This window comes from Rhipicephalus sanguineus, chromosome 2 (assembly GCF_013339695.2).
Source record: "Rhipicephalus sanguineus isolate Rsan-2018 chromosome 2, BIME_Rsan_1.4, whole genome shotgun sequence".
NCBI lineage: Eukaryota > Metazoa > Arthropoda > Arachnida > Ixodida > Ixodidae > Rhipicephalus > Rhipicephalus sanguineus.
The window spans coordinates 159,553,682-159,569,703 of NC_051177.1; positions in this window are offsets into that span (position 1 = coordinate 159,553,682).

Genomic DNA, 16,022 nt, shown 5'->3' on the forward strand with positions numbered 1-16,022 from the left:
TCACGTGCTCATTTACCACTCATTTTGCGCTGAGCCGCGCTCCCAACTAGGGCTGCAAAAGTTGCGTCTTCTACTCTCGTCAACCTCTTCTGCTCCTCCTACCCACCTCACCGTAAAAGCAAGAACGCATTGAATAAATTCATTTTTCTCATTAGAGTCGTGAACATTTGGTATAATTTCATTCAATATTATCGATATATTGTGGAAAGGTTGTTATTTCAGTTCGACCATGAACATCACATACAGTGCATAATGTGCGCTTGGATACATTCCTTTTCTCCGTGACAGAGAAGTGCGCGGCATTTTGCAAGACAAGTATCTGCACAAAAAGTAAGTCACATGCACTCGCTCTGACTCGAAAGCGAAGATTTCGCTTGACTTCTCCCAGTCAGGACATAAAACACCTTCGCTCAAGCTCGCAGCGTTCCTGCCGTCTCCGTTTTGTAAATAAAATGAACGCCTGACAAGCAAGCGCGCAAACCGGAGCTGAGGCGGTGCTGTGCAAGGGAAACGAAAGAAGTCCTCTTGCAGTTCATGTGCGAGCCTTGTTGTGCAGCAAACTTTTTCAGAGAATATAAACCTGGTAAAGAATGCCGTCTCTACTGACGCGGAAGGTTAGATCGTTGGAATCAGCAACAGCTCCGCTTTGGAAAGTTGGGGAATACCAGAGCAAGTGCACCTTCTCGGTAACTTCAGGGCAACATTTCCGTTCTCCGTGCATTCTGTGGAAGCAGAGAAGGAGAAGTATATAAGTGAAAGTTCTCCAAACCCAAGTGTTCTGTCGCTAGGCTATGTGAAATGTGACAAATATTAGGATACGAGCTGCGGAAAAATAAGAAAACGAGAGTGGACGGAAACATGGTGCTGAATATTATAACTGTGGTTGGTCGGCTTCCGTTCTAAAAGAACTTCCGAGCGCGCTAATTGCTTCCGCCTAATGCATTGATAAGACAGCATCCGTTCAATCATCGCCCCTGAAGCAGTCTTTACAGTTCGAATCAGTTTCATGCGAAGCAGTCAGCGAGCAGCTGTCTGTGCTGCACTTTTTTGGCTTTGAATCAAGGGTTACGAGGTGAAGCGACGTGTTTGTATAATTGGAGTAGTTATGTGCACATCGTGCGCTTAACAGTCACGCATACTACACTATCGTTTAACGGGTGACTTCTGCTTTGATGTAACGTCAGCACTCATGTTGGAACACACACGTCAGTTTTATTGAAACGAAACGCGCGCTACATCGCGATTTACATTCCCCGTTGCTCGACCACGGAGCAATACACTAACGAATGCTACGTATGATATTCACATCATCGCACGCTATGGTGCGACGGTATAGAGTTGACAGTTTTATCTTTGTAAGGGCTTTTGTGCGCATATCCTGTAATTATAAAGCTCAGTGCTGCCAGTACCGCGTTACCCCGCACGCGCAAGGAGCAGTAATTCGTAGTAGTAATTTATATTGAAGTTGACATTAACCTTCGCATTTACAGAACACGATGTGACAATCAGACCTATGCATTGCGTTATGTTCGAGATACTTCCTCCATTTGTCGTTTATTCACGTGCGCTCAAGTCGCACTACACGCGTATTTTAACAGCCCAGCTGTTCAAGCTTCAGCTGAAGTCGTGCGTAGCCTGTAAAAAACATAGTTGATCCCTTTGTCCTAGGAATCCTTATACGGAAGTGAAGCTTGTCGTCACGGGAGTATAGTTCATTGTTTATTGCATATTGATGTATGAGAGGTTACCCATTGTCTATTGGTGTTTGGCAGCTATCGTACCATTTGAAGTAAATGCGCCTACCTTGACGCCTAGTGCAACACCGGCGACTAACGCCAAGGAGTATGGTTTAACCCATGTGGTAGCTGATATAGTTAACATTGACCTGGACAAAGGATATGCTGAATATCTCGCAAAGATGCCATCAGAAAGCACACAACACTGGTACTCGATATGGTACTCATTCAAAACATCGTCGTTTGAAGAGATAAACGATAAAGGGGCTTTCCCCAGTATTAGGGTAACTTACGCCTGTGCTCATGCAAACACTCCCACACTGCGCTTCAGGAATGCGGGAGGCAGAGTTCGTCATGATGATGATGATAAGTTTATTTTCCGCCAGATAAAGAGATCCCGTAATCTCCGTCCCCAGAACACAGGCCTAGGTGACGGGGACCGGCACCTACGCGATTAGAAGCAGGCAAAGGGGTTTTGAGTCTTCGCGGCTTCTTCCGCCAGGCTTGTTGCTGTGAAGCAGGGGCAGAGTTCGTAGATTGAGCTGTGAACGCGGCAAGACGTTCCTATGAGTTCTTATAGCATCTTCGTAGCCCAAGTGGTAGATGTCCGTGTAAGTCCGGGGCTGACAAAATCATTCCCGGAAAATTTGGGGCAGCCAGACACTAGCGGTGCAAAGACAGAAAACAGCGGAGCTGGTGGCCTTCCCTAGCATGTATGTAACCCTCCAACTTGCCTTCCTCAGCCTCTTGCCTCCACAAAGCTATGTTATACCCTCACTCCTCCTTTTTTTCTCTTCATCACCCGCAGATAATTTATCCTCACCATCTTGTCCCTTTGCCACGCCTTGATATACTACACTATACATTGGTATTTTACGGTTTACCCTCTTTTATTATTATATTTTATCATTCTCACTTTTTACAGCGAAAGCTGTTATGAGATCATTTCACCGGCTGTTTTTGTCGCCGTAGTTGTTCGCCGCCGCCGCCGGTGTCCGTAACCACTATCGCTCGAAATAAGAAAAAAAAAACGAAATAAGAAAAAAATTCCAGGATGGAACGAGGTTAGAACCTGACCCTCTGTGTGGGAGCCCAGTATTCAACCTCTGAGCCATGCCAGTGCTTGAAATTGCTTTGCGAAAAGGTCCTATACAGGCTTCATGTCGCGAAGGAACCACATTAGCATATGCAATGTAGCGTGGTAGAAGAGTAAAATAAGCACCAAGCGTCGCTCAACGCGAATTCTGTAACCAGGCGTCACGCAATGCGAATTGCGCAACGAGTAGGTTGTTCAATGCTTCCAGCCCATTACAAAGGACTCTGCCATAATTCTTCATTGTCATCAGGCACAGCATCAACAAAGTGCGCATAATGCCCTACATGCGTTTAGCAGGTACCAACGCTCTCCGTAGAATGACGAAAAATGGCACAGTGCCTGCTGCCCTACTCCTCAAAAATTACAATGATTTATAGCGTAGTGGGTTCCTCGCAAGTGCACTTGTATTGGTTGCGAAGGAAGCCCATAAACGCATGATCCACTTCCTCGGGGTCTCAGTAAAATTACAATGATTTATAGCGTAGTGTGTTCCTCGCAAGTGCACTCGTATTGGCTGCCAAGGAAGCCCATAAGCGCATGATCCATTTCCTCGGGGTCTCAGTAAAGTTCTCGCCCCCCCCCCCGTCTCTCTCCCACGTCTACGTATGTTATACAGCATGACGAGTGGGGGGAATTAGCTACCGGGCGTCACCCAATGCAAATTACATAACTGGTGGGCCGTTTAAAGATTCCAACCCATTACAAAGGGCTGAGCCACAATTCTTCACCGTCATCAGTCGTGGCGTCAACAAAGTGCACATAATGCCTTACAGACGTGTAGCTGGTGCCTCGCTTCTTCGCAGAATGACAAATAATGGCTTAGTAGGTGCTTCCCAACTCACAAAAATTGTGATTTATGGCGTAGTGGGTATCTTTCTAGTGTACTTGTATTGTAGCCCCAAGAGAGGTTAACGGGCTCTAGAAACGCCGCTCTTCCAGCTTTCGCTGTGACTGTGCTGCGCTTTCAGCGCAGGCCTGGCGTTTTTTTTCCACCCCTTGATGTACTATATTATGCATGTCTATGCTTTACCATGTCCACTTCTGTTTTCATCTTTCTCATCCTCAGGTCAGTTTTCCTTACCCTCACTACCATTTAACTCCACTTGATAAATTATAATATACATGGCCGTGTGAACTCTTTTTTTTTCTTCTTTTCCGTCCTGCTTAGCCCAAATTCCCTTTTCCATCCGCATCCTATAGTGTACTGTACATGGCTGTGCTATCATCATCATCAGCCCGTCTACGCCCACTGCAGGGCAAAAGCCTCTCCCGTGTTCCGCCAATCAACCCGGTCCTGTGCTTTCTGCTGCCACGTTAAACCTACAAACTTCTTAATCTCATCTACCCACCTGATTTTCTGTCTCCACTTCACGCGTTTGCCATCTCTTGGAATCCAGTCAGTTACCCTTAATGACGATCGGTTATCCTGTCGACGTGCTACGTGCCTGGCCCATATCCATTTCTGCTTCTTGACTTTGTGAAGAAGAAGACGCGCCGCCGGTCAGCAGTATCGCGAACGCTCGCCGCGCGCTGCTGGTCGCTGGCATCTTTCTGGACGGTGCTCTGCCCCGACTCGCTGTGTTTGTTCAAAGCGTCACCACAGGAACGCATCGCCAATAAACCTCGTCTCAATTGGTGGAGGGTGCTGAGGGTCCCCGTCAACTGAACCTGGAGCTGCGAAGCAGAACACTTCCGCCCGTCATGACAACGAACGTCGACCAACCGGCCCCGTCCGCCCAGTCCGGCAGCGGCACCGGAGTTCCTCGGCTGAGGGACCCCAAGGTTTTCAGCGGTGCCGATGAGACCGACGTAGAAGACTGGTTCACTAACTACGAACTGGTGAGCGCGCACAACAAGTGGGATGACGCCGACAAGTTGACCCATGTTGTATTTATCTCACTGACGTTGCCGAAATGTGGTATCACAACCACAAAAGCGACATCCCGACATGGTCAGTCTTCAAGACGTCTTTCGCTGAAGTGTTTGGCCGACCTGCTGTCCGCAAATTTCGCGCCGAACAACGCTTGCGCACTCGAGCACAGAAGACGGCCGAAACGTTCACGAGTTACATTGAAAACATCATCGATCTCTGTAACCGTGTCAACGCCGCCATGCCTGAGTCTGACAAGATTCAGCACATCCTCAAAGGGATCGACGATGGCGCATTTCAGATGCTCCTGGCCAGGAATCCTCGCACCGTTTCGGAAGTCGTCACCTTATGTCAAAGTTATGACGAGTTGAGGAAGCAGTGCGCCCTGACTCGGCCATTTTCATCGCACGCCGACTCGCTCTCGAGTCTTGGTACTGTTCCCGAGCACTCGCCGACGCTTCAGGAGATCAAGGACTTCGTGCGCGAAGAAGTTGCTCGCGAACTTTCCTTGGTCCCCTTCACACAGGAGCCGCCCTCTCGTCTGCCGCCAACGCTCCGCACTGTTATTGCCGAAGAGGTCGCTCAAGCCGTTCCCGTCGCTCACCATCAGCAGTCCGTGGCCGCGCCTCTTACATATGCGCCGGCTATGCAATCCGTGGCCTCACCTCTCACGTACGCCCAGGTGGTGCGTAGGCCTCCCCAGCAGCCTTACCCACCTATGCAGCAATATTCCCACCAATCTGCACCTCTTCCTACATCTTGGGCCGAGCCGCGAGTGAGCACTTCTTGGAAGACTCCTGACAATCGCCCCATTTGTTACGCCTGCGGTACTCCAGGGCACGTTGCGCGATATTGTCGCCGTCGCTTTCAACCATCCAGCGACGCTATCCGGCCGTTCCAATACGGCGCTCATCCCATGCGCCCATCTCCTACCCGACCCTCACCACCGGATGCTTACACTGACCTCCCTGCCTTTCCGTCGCGCCGCTCACCATCTCCTCGACGGCGATCGCTCTCCCCAATGCGTCGCCGACCCGGACCCTCGAACCAGGAAAACTAAACGCCGCAGTTCAAGAGGCAAGAACTGCGCCATCTTCGAACTGCCCAAGTCCTCGCACTTCTCCTGCTAACGTAGTTGCCGTATCTGTCGATGGTGTTCCTTCGTTTGCCCTTGTAGACACCGGCGCAGCCGTTTCTGTTATAGCCGCCAAGCTCTGCCTTTCACTACGCAAAGTGACCACACCGCTCTCTGGACTGTCGCTACGCACGGCCAGCGCACAGCACATCACACCTCTCGCAGCCTGTACTGCCCGCGTATTCATACAAGGCACTATGTACGTCGTGAAGTTTATAGTTCTTTCTGCTTGCTCGCACGACGTCATCCTCGGGTGGGATTTTCTATCACGTCACAATGCCGTCATCGACTGTGCACGCGCTGAAGTTGCATTTTCGCCGCTGTGTGCAGAGCCATTCACGACGCTCTTGTTCAGCTGCCTAAACTCGTCGTGCGCGAGGACACCGACATTCCGCCTGCCTCACTTGCCGTTGTCCCTGTCTTTTGCGGTGGCCTCAACGATGCTACGGTCTTGTTCACGCCTTCCGACACCTTCTTGAGCCGCAGAGCCGTCCCACTGCCTTTTGCTGCTCTTGACATCGCTGCCGGCCACAGCAATATTTTTGTTTACAATCCCCTCTCCGCACCGGTTACGTTGCTTGTCGGCGAATGTCTCGGTCGAGTGGAAGAGCTTGACTCTTCGTTCTTTCTGAACATGCCAGAGGAATCGTGTCATACTGACTCGAGCGACCTTCTTGCCCTTTCAACACCGGAGGGCTCGTCGAGTGAATTATTCACGAGTTCAATCGCCGATACCCTGACTGCTGAAGAACGCGCCGCGCTTCTTCGACTTCTCCAACACTTCTCGACTTCGTTCGATGTTTCTCAGCCGCAGTTGGGCCGCACGTCGGAAGTCCACCACTACATTGACACCGGTTCGCACCAGCCGTTGCGTCAAAGACCGTACCGCGTCTCTGCTGCAGAGCGTCGCGTCATCAACGACCAGGTCGAAGATATGCTACGCCGTGGCGTTATTCAACCATCCCACAGTCCTTGGGCATCTCCTGTCGTGCTAGTTCGCAAGAAGGACGGGTCTATTCGCTTTTGCGTCGACTACCGTCGCTTAAATAAGGTGACGCGAAAGGACGTCTATCCTTTGCCGCGCATCGACGACGCCCTTGACAGCCTTCAAGGAGCAGAATTCTTCTCGTCCTTAGACTTACGTTCTGGCTATTGGCAGGTTCCGATGGCTGAAGCTGATCGCGAGAAAACTGCCTTTATTACACCTGACGGGTTGTACGAATTTAACGTGATGCCCTTTGGCCTTTGTAACGCACCTGCCACGTTTGAACGACTCATGGACAACACATTGCGTGGCCTCAAGTGGTCTATGTGTTTATGCTACCTCGACGATATTGTCGTTTTCTCTCCCGATTTTCCTACCCATCTACATCGGCTCAGACAGGTTTTGACGTGTCTAACCAACGCTGGACTGCAACTCAACCTCAAGAAGTGCCACTTCGCCGCGAGAGAGCTGACCATCTTAGGCCACATAGTATCTAAGCACGGTGTTCTACCCGACCCTGCGAAACTTCGTGCCGTCGCCGAGTTCCCGAAGCCTGTTACCATTAAAGAGCTTCGAAGTTTTGTCGGACTTTGCTCCTACTTCCGGCGCTTCGTCCGAAATTTCGCGTCCATCATGTCGCCGTTGACCCAGCTCCTACGCGGTGACACAGACCTCTCCTCCTGGTCTCCTGAGTGCGACGTCGCGTTTGCTACGCTCCGTCGTCTGCTCACCTCTCCTCCCATCCTTCGCCATTTCGACCCAACAGCTGCAACTGAAGTGCATACAGACGCTAGTGGGGTCGGCCTTGGCGCTGTCCTCGCCCAACGTAAGCCCGGCTACTCCGAATGCGTCGTCGCCTATGCGAGTCGCACGCTGACAAAAGCAGAGACCAATTACAGCGTCACTGAAAAGGAGTGCTTAGCTCTAGTATGGGCGCTTACCAAGTTCCGCCCGTATCTGTACGGTCGCCCGTTCGACCTGGTAACGGATCACCATGCCCTTTGTTGGCTCGCCACGTTGAAAGATCCGTCTGGCCGACTAGCCCGTTGGGCACTCCGAATTCAGGAGTACGATATTCGCGTCATCTATCGCAGCGGACGCAAGCACTCTGACGCGGACGCCTTGTCCCGCTCGCCTCTACCTCCAGACTCGGCCTGCGCAACGAACTGCACAAATTCAGTGACATCTCTCGACATTGACTCCGTTGCTACTGAACAAACGCCGTGACCCATGGATCGCTTCTCTTTTCGGCTATCTTTCTGGAGCATCGACCACTCCTGCATCCCGATCTCTCCGACGCCAAGCTGCCCATTTCGCCATTCGTGATCGGCTGCTACACCGACGGAACTACGCTCCCGCAGGCCGTAAATGGCTCTTGGTCATTCCCCGCAGCTTAAGATCACAAATATGTGCTGCCTTCCACGACGATCCACAATGTGGCCATGCCGGAGTTTTCAAAACATATGAACGTATTCGCCATCGCTACTACTGGCGCGGCATGTACAACTTTGTACGAAAATTTGTTCAGTGCTGCCCTGACTGTCAGCGTCGCAAATCACCGCCTTCACGCGCGTCTGTAGCCTTGCAGCCACTTCCGTGCCCTGCCAACCTCTTCGACCGCGTCGGCATAGATCTCTACGGCCCACTTCCGATGACACCGGATGGCAATCGGTGGATCATAGTCGCTGTGGACCATTTGACACGCTACGCCGAAACTGCTGCGCTGCCAAGTGCCACAGCGCGGGACATAGCGTCTTTCGTCCTACGCCGATTCATCCTTCGACATGGCGCACCTCGGGAACTCCTTAGTGACAGAGGTCGAGCCTTCCTCTCGGAAGTCGTCGAAGCTCTGCTTTCCGAATGCCACGTTGTTCATCGACGGACCACGGCATACCATCCGCAGACTAACGGGCTCACCGAACGATTCAACCGCACCCTCGGTGACATGCTCGCGATGTACGTGACATCTGATCATTGTAACTGGGACCGCGTTCTTCCATTCATAACGTTCGCATACAACACCGCGACACAGTCTACCACGGGATTCTCACCTTTCTTCCTCCTGTACGGCCGCGAACCTTCGCACACCATCGACACTCTCCTACCATATCGTCCGGACGCTTCCGAATGCCCACCTGTGTCCGAAGCTGCCCGACAAGCGGAAGAGTGCCGCCAACTCGCGCGCACCTTTACATCACAAGAACAACAGCGCCAGAAGGAAAACAACGCCGACTCACTTCGAAGTCCCAGCAATTCCTCTGGATCTCTTGTATGGCTGGCTGTTCCCTACCAAACTCCTGGGCTTTCCTCAAAACTCGTCCCATAGTACGAAGGGCCTTACCGTGTTTTGGAGCAAACATCCCCGGTGAATTTTATCATTGAGCCAGTTTCCCCATCTGACGACATGCGCCGGCGTGGACGTGACCTCGTCCACGTGGCACGTCTCAAGCCATACCACAGCCCTCTGCCTCCAGACTCCTAGGTCGCCAGGATGGCTCTTTTTCGGCGGGGGCGAATTGTGAAGAAGAAGACGCGCCGCCGGTCAGCAGTATCGCGAACGCTCGCCGCGCGCTGCTGGTCGCTGGCATCTTTCTGGACGGTGCTCTGCCCCGACTCGCTGTGTTTGTTCAAAGCGTCACCACAGGAACGCATCGCCAATAAACCTCGTCTCAACTTCAAGAAGCTGTGCAATGCTTTACCTTATACTCCTTTCTCCCTCCTTACCCTATAACGCCACTCCTTACCCTCACTTCTATTTGCCACCTTTTGATACACTATACATGGCCATGCTATGCATTACCCTCTCTCCTTCTCACCCTCACATCAATCCTCCTCACCCACGTTCACTTTTCCACACCCCTTATATACTACACTATGCTTTACTATGCATTTATTCTCCTCCACCTCTCGTCCCGGTGCACTGCGGTTGACAAACAGCTCTATTCCAAGCTTAAAATGCTCCGCTGTTAAAATAAAGAGAAAAATGGTGCGAGATTGGTGTTTCCGACTCAAGTCAAGAGTTATATTGGATACATGTGACCTGGTAGCATAAGTTTAATTAAGATATGGATAAGTAACTGTCAAGATAAATAATGAAAATAATTCCATGAGTTCATTGAATGTGAGCAGGATCTTGGGAGTAGCTGCTGCGATCGTGGTGGCACCTGGTGCACCAGATCTCACCCATGCGCTTCTTTTCACGTGGTCGTTAAGATCCGCTTCGGCGGCTTGACTAAACACAAAGTTCTCTTAAGGTGTACACTAGGGCGCACCAAGGACGAGGTGCGACTGCCGCTATCAGACGCGTAAGTCCAGATTCAGGGTCGCGTCCATTACTTTTTCTATAATTTTCTTTTCACCTAAGGACCAATTGAATAGGGGAAGTCGCCGTTTAAGCAAATGCGACAACTGCGCCAGTTATTTTTATCTCAATTAAAACATTTTTCGCATCTTTACTTACCACAAACGAGTCAAGACTGCAGAAGATATAAGTCTCGCAAACACTACTAGACATCACCAGAGCCATTGTCACAGTTTCTTCCTCCGGTTGATTGTCATCGATGGCAGGGCGATGGGAGGAGTGTGTGTGTGCATGTAGTGCAATAAGACCGGACATAAAGCTTAATAAAGGTTTCTCCGTAGACCGAAGCTACATCGGGATAAAAGCTACACCCACATGCACTCCGATTGCGTTGATATGGGTCCAGGTTGTTATCTTCACTGATGATCCCGGGCCTCACTTGCTTTAGTGGGGCCCAAGCGTCGTTTTGTTTGGCATGCCGCATGCGCTTGGCGCATTGTGCATGATATTGAGGAGCCAGTTGAGCAGCATACCACGACGATAATTCGAGCACGACTTGAGCGCACTAATTATGTGGTTGCGAGTGAATAATGAAGCCTTAAGATAAGCGTACAAGGTGAAATCATGCTCACATTACGGTACTGGTGGAAGGAATAACTAAAGAGCGCGTTTACACATAATTTGTACGTATTTCAATTGTCCATGACTCAACATTTTTCGGAGCCTTCATTACCAAGAAAAAAAATTTTGTACAAAAACTACAGATATCTTAATTTAAATGGTTGGCATTCTACATTTCACTTCAAAACTCCAGTTATTTGCACTTTTTTTGAGAAACGGCCTGCTGAAATCTCTCATAATAGTCTACTCAGAAACAATGGAGATGAAAGACACGCTCAGTAATGCTAACGGCCGGGTCAGTTGCGACGAGCCGGAAAAGGGAGGTAAAAAAAACATAAAGGACAAATTATAGTCTTCAACAATATTATTTTCTTACTTTAAGAGTCTTTTAGAGCGCATCTACGAGGAATACGATTGAAAAGCCCCCACAGCGGTGTAACATTATCGGGCTGAGACAAAATTTGTGAACCATGTAGCGCGCTCTAAACAATCAACGAGAACTGCCGCCCGAACAACCGAAGGAAAATAGGTATAAGGACACCACGGACCTTTTACAGCGAAAGCTGTTATGAGATCATTTCACCGGCCGTTTTTGGCGCCGTAGTTGTCCGCCGCCGCCGCCGCCGCCGCTGCCGCCGCTGCCGCCGCCGCCTGCCGCCGCCGCTGCCGCCGCGCCGCCGCCGCCGGTGTCCGTAACCAGTATCGCTCGAAATAAGAAAAAAACGAAATAAGAAAAAAATTCCAAGATGGAACGAGGTTCGAACCTGGGCCCTCTGCGTGGGAGCCCAGTATTCAACCTCTGAGCCATTCCGGTTTTTTTTTTCTTTTTTTTCTTGCACGGTATTTATTCAACATAGGATATCACTTGAAAGCAATTGAATACAGACAAAGAACTAATATGTTGATTATGCTCTTATCGCAACACAATGACGAACAGAAGGCACTACAGAATTCGCAATCACCTCTATAGAGGATACATCACATAACTGATTTTTCAATTGTGTGCTAGAACAGCGGTAAGGATAAGCACCTCACCAATGCCGTATACCATTCTTGTCGATATTCCATTTGCTCGTAGACATCTCTTAGCTGAGTGACCAACCTAATGAAGTGGGCTGTTGAGGAAACTATCGGCTCTGCGTTTCTCTGCAACATGCGCGTCTTCCACAGGCTATGCATTCCAATGAGGAGAAACATGTCGAATGGTACGTCATTACAACTCGCTGGCAAGAGATATCGCACGGAATGGGAATTTAGCACAAAGTCTTTTCGAAGAGTTCGTTGGAGCACATCCCAAAATAAGATTGCATCTCTGCAGTCTATAAAACAATGTTCAATTGTTTCTGGCACATCACACAGAGGACAATCAACGGACGACACAAAAATGTCTCTTGAACGAAGCCAAGTCTTCACAGGCAAAGTCTCTAAATGTAATTTAAAAAAGAACGTTTTTGTCGATGGTGTCAGCGGCATTTTACGTATTCGATCTAAGACATCATGTCCTGGCAGTCCCAAGTATTTTGCACGATAAAGTGGTGGCGGAAACAGCATCGCTATTAAATCTCTGTAAAGATTTTTGCGTGATACACAGTACAAATATTCATTTGAAAACCTGACTGTTAAACGAACAGAGAAATAAACTTCTCGCATAAATCCCCATAAACATGGTCGTGGAGAAGAATCGGATGAAACTACTAGATCAGGCAGCACATTAACCAGGTTTACCTGCAAGAATGCTCGAATAATAGGGTGAGAAGCGTCGCGGAAAAAGAAGTAGCGAGATACAATTTGCCACACGTACAGATGTACTAGACCTAGCCCACCTGCACTAACTGGTCTGAATAGATTGTCTCGTCTCATGGATTCATATGTTGATGACCATATAAATGTTGCAAATTTACGATGAAAGCTCTGAATATGCGCTCTAGCACAATGCAGCACTTGTAGTACATAGAAAAGTTTTGTAGCCAAAAACTTGTTGCACGTTTCCGCTTTACCGAAAATTGAAAGGTTATGTGGTATAAAAGATTTAGCATAACGCTCAAGGCCTGCCACCCTATCTTTCCAGTACTGTGCGCTTGACTTGTGTGCACTTAGTGGAACACCAAGATATTTTGGTGGCACCACAGACCACTCAATACCGGCAAACTGATCAGGTGTAGATCCCCATGACCCAAACCACAAACCTGAACTCTTAGAATAGTTTACCTGTGCGCCTGAGACGCTACCAAACTGCTCTACTGCATCAACAATCCTTTCAATACTGGGTTTGTCAGTACAAAAAAAGGCAATGTCATCTGCATATGCTATAACTTTAACTTCATTCTCTAGCAGTCTGAAGCCATGAATATTGTGAGACTGAATAATATGCAAGCACATCGGTTCTAAGTATAGAGAAAAAAGGAGCGGCGACATAGGACATCCCTGCTTAACAGAATAGCTGATAGATATAGGCTGCGAGAGATGACCGTTCACTATTAGGCGGGTAGAGCAATTATTATAACAAAGTTTCACTCCTTTTGAAAGCCATTCCGGTGCTTGAAACTGCTTTGCAAAAAGGTCCTATACAGGCTTCATGTCGGGAAGGAACCACATTAACATATGCAATATAGCGTGGTAGAAGAGTAAAATAAGCACCAAGCGTCGCACAACGCGAATTCTGTAACCAGGCGTCACACAATGCGAATTGCGCAACGAGTAGGTTGTTGAATGCTTCCAACCCATTGCAAAGGTCTCTGCCATAATTCTTCATCGTCATCAGGCACAGCATCAACAAAGTGCGCATAATGCCTTACATGCGTTTAGCACGTACCAACGCTCTCCGTAGAATAACAAAAAATGGCACAGTGCCTGCTGCCCTACTTCTCAAAAATTACAATGATTTTTAGCGTAGTGGGTTCCTCGCAAGTGCACTTGTATTGGTTGCCAAGGAAGCACATAGGCGCATGATCCATTTCCTCGGGGTCTCAGTAAAGTTCTTCGCCCCCCCCCCGTCTCTTTCCCACGTTAACGCATGTTATACAGCATGACGGGAGAGGCAAATAGCGACCGGGCGTCACCCAACGCAAATTACATAACTGGTGGGCCGTTTAAACATTCCAACCCATTACAAAGGGCTGAGCCATAATTCTTCATCGTCATCAGTCCTCGCGTCAACAAAGTGCACATAATGCCTTAGAGACGTGTAGCTGGTGCCTCGCTTCTCCGCAGAATGACGAATAATGGCTTAGTGCGTGCTTCACAACTTCACAAAAATTGTGATTTATGGCGTAGTGGGTACCTTTCTAGTGTACTTGTATTGTAGCCCCAAGAGAGCTTAACGGGCTCAAGAAACGCCGCTCTTCCAGCTTTCGCTGTGACTGTGCTGCGGGTACAGCGCAGGCCTGGGGTTTTTCGTAGATATATTACGCGATGATAAGTTGTCCAAGTACGTCCTAAAGCTTGTGGAACACGTTGTTTTCGATTTATTTTAAAATTTCCACTACAAGACTGCGGCACTCTGTTGTTAAGTCGCGCGCGTTTTCGCTCGGCTCTCTCTCCTTGTTTGTATGCCGTTTCCACCTCTTGGACTTAGTTCTGGCTTTTCAGCTTTTCAAGGAGAATGTTATAGTACTTCATGAAATATGGCGAAGTATAGGACAAAAAAGAAGCGCCAACGCAAGTTAGGTAGTCAATAAACGAAGCGTGGACCCACTGTGGAGCACGTGGATGAGAGTCAGCTGAAGACGCGAAATGAGCTAGGAAAAAAATACATGCTTCCGCTCGCTTAACGTGCACCTAAATACACGGGCCTCAAACATTTTCGTCTCCATCGAAAATGCAGCCGCCGCAGCCGGGATTCGATCCCACGACCTTCGGGTCAGCAGTCGAGCGCCATAACCACTAGACCACCGTGGCGGGGCTCGCTCAAAAGGAAATTGCGCCACTTCAATTGAAGCCCCAAACTAGAAATGCCGCTCTTCGAGCTTTCGCTGAGACTGTGCTGCGCTTTCCGCGCAGGCCTGGCGTTTTGTTTTGAAGCAGGTAAAAACACGAAAAAGAAGTGAGCGCTAAAAATGCTGATTACAGCACTCGCAGTCTTAAAGAAAATGCCCTGCTTTACAGTGTTCATTTCTTGATTTTATTTTTTTTGTGCGTAATTCTCTTGTCTCGCCACTCATTCGAGTGCAGTGCAAACGGCACAAGAGAAACTCACTCTCAACCAGCACCGAAAACGTGAACGCCTCTAATCAATTTTCGATTTAAATTTTTGTGGATTCCGCACGAAGCGCTTGGGTAAGCGAATAATCTATGAATGCGAATACACTAGAACCGCGGTCGCCTTGTCTGTGGTGCACTTTTGTTTTCGCCGTGGTGGCAGCGCTCCGCGTTATTCACTTAAGGTAGGTCACCACCTTCGATAAAAATTTTTGCAATTTTAGTCCAGAAGTTATAGTTATGGTTTTGGCTTGTTGGGCTTAGGAAATTTAAACTTTAAAATGACGAAATTGTCAAAAATGTAAAAAATAAAACTTATAAAAATCAAAATGTGCCAAAATATGCATGTTGCGCCAACAGTCATAACTAAAAACCGGTTGGTGTGATTCAAACGCCACTGTGCATGTATGTAGTGAGGCCAATGTCCTGCGAATCTAACCTCCACGATCACCATATCTATAAGCTGAGGTGCGTTATCATAAAAATACCTAAAACGTTGATACTTGGCAGGTTTGTTTTGCGCACAATTGGCCATAGTACAAAAAAAAAACGCCAGGCCTGCGCGGAAAGCGCAGCACAGTCTCAGGCGAAAGCTCGAAGAGCGGCATTTCTAGTTTGGGACTTCAATTGAAGTGGCACAATCTCCTTTTGAGCGAGCGGAAGCATGTATTTTTTTTCCTAGCTCATTTCGCGTCTTCAGCTGACTCTCATCCACGTGCTCCACAGTGGGTCCACGCTTCGTATATTGACTACCTAACTTGCGTTGGCGCTTCTTTTTTGTCCTATACTTCGCCATATTTCATGAAGTACTATAACATTCTCCTTGAAAAGCTGAAAAGCCAGAACTAAGTCCAAGAGGTGGAAACGGCATACAAACAAGGAGAGAGAGCCGAGCGAAAACGCGCGCGACTTAACAACAGAGTGCCGCAGTCTGTAGTGGAAATTTTAAAATAAATCGAAAACAACGTGTTCCACAAGCTTTAGGACGTACTTGGACAACTTATCATCGCGTAATATATCTACGAAAAACCCCAGGCCTGCGCTGTACCCGCAGCACAGTCACAGCGAAAGCTGGAAGAGC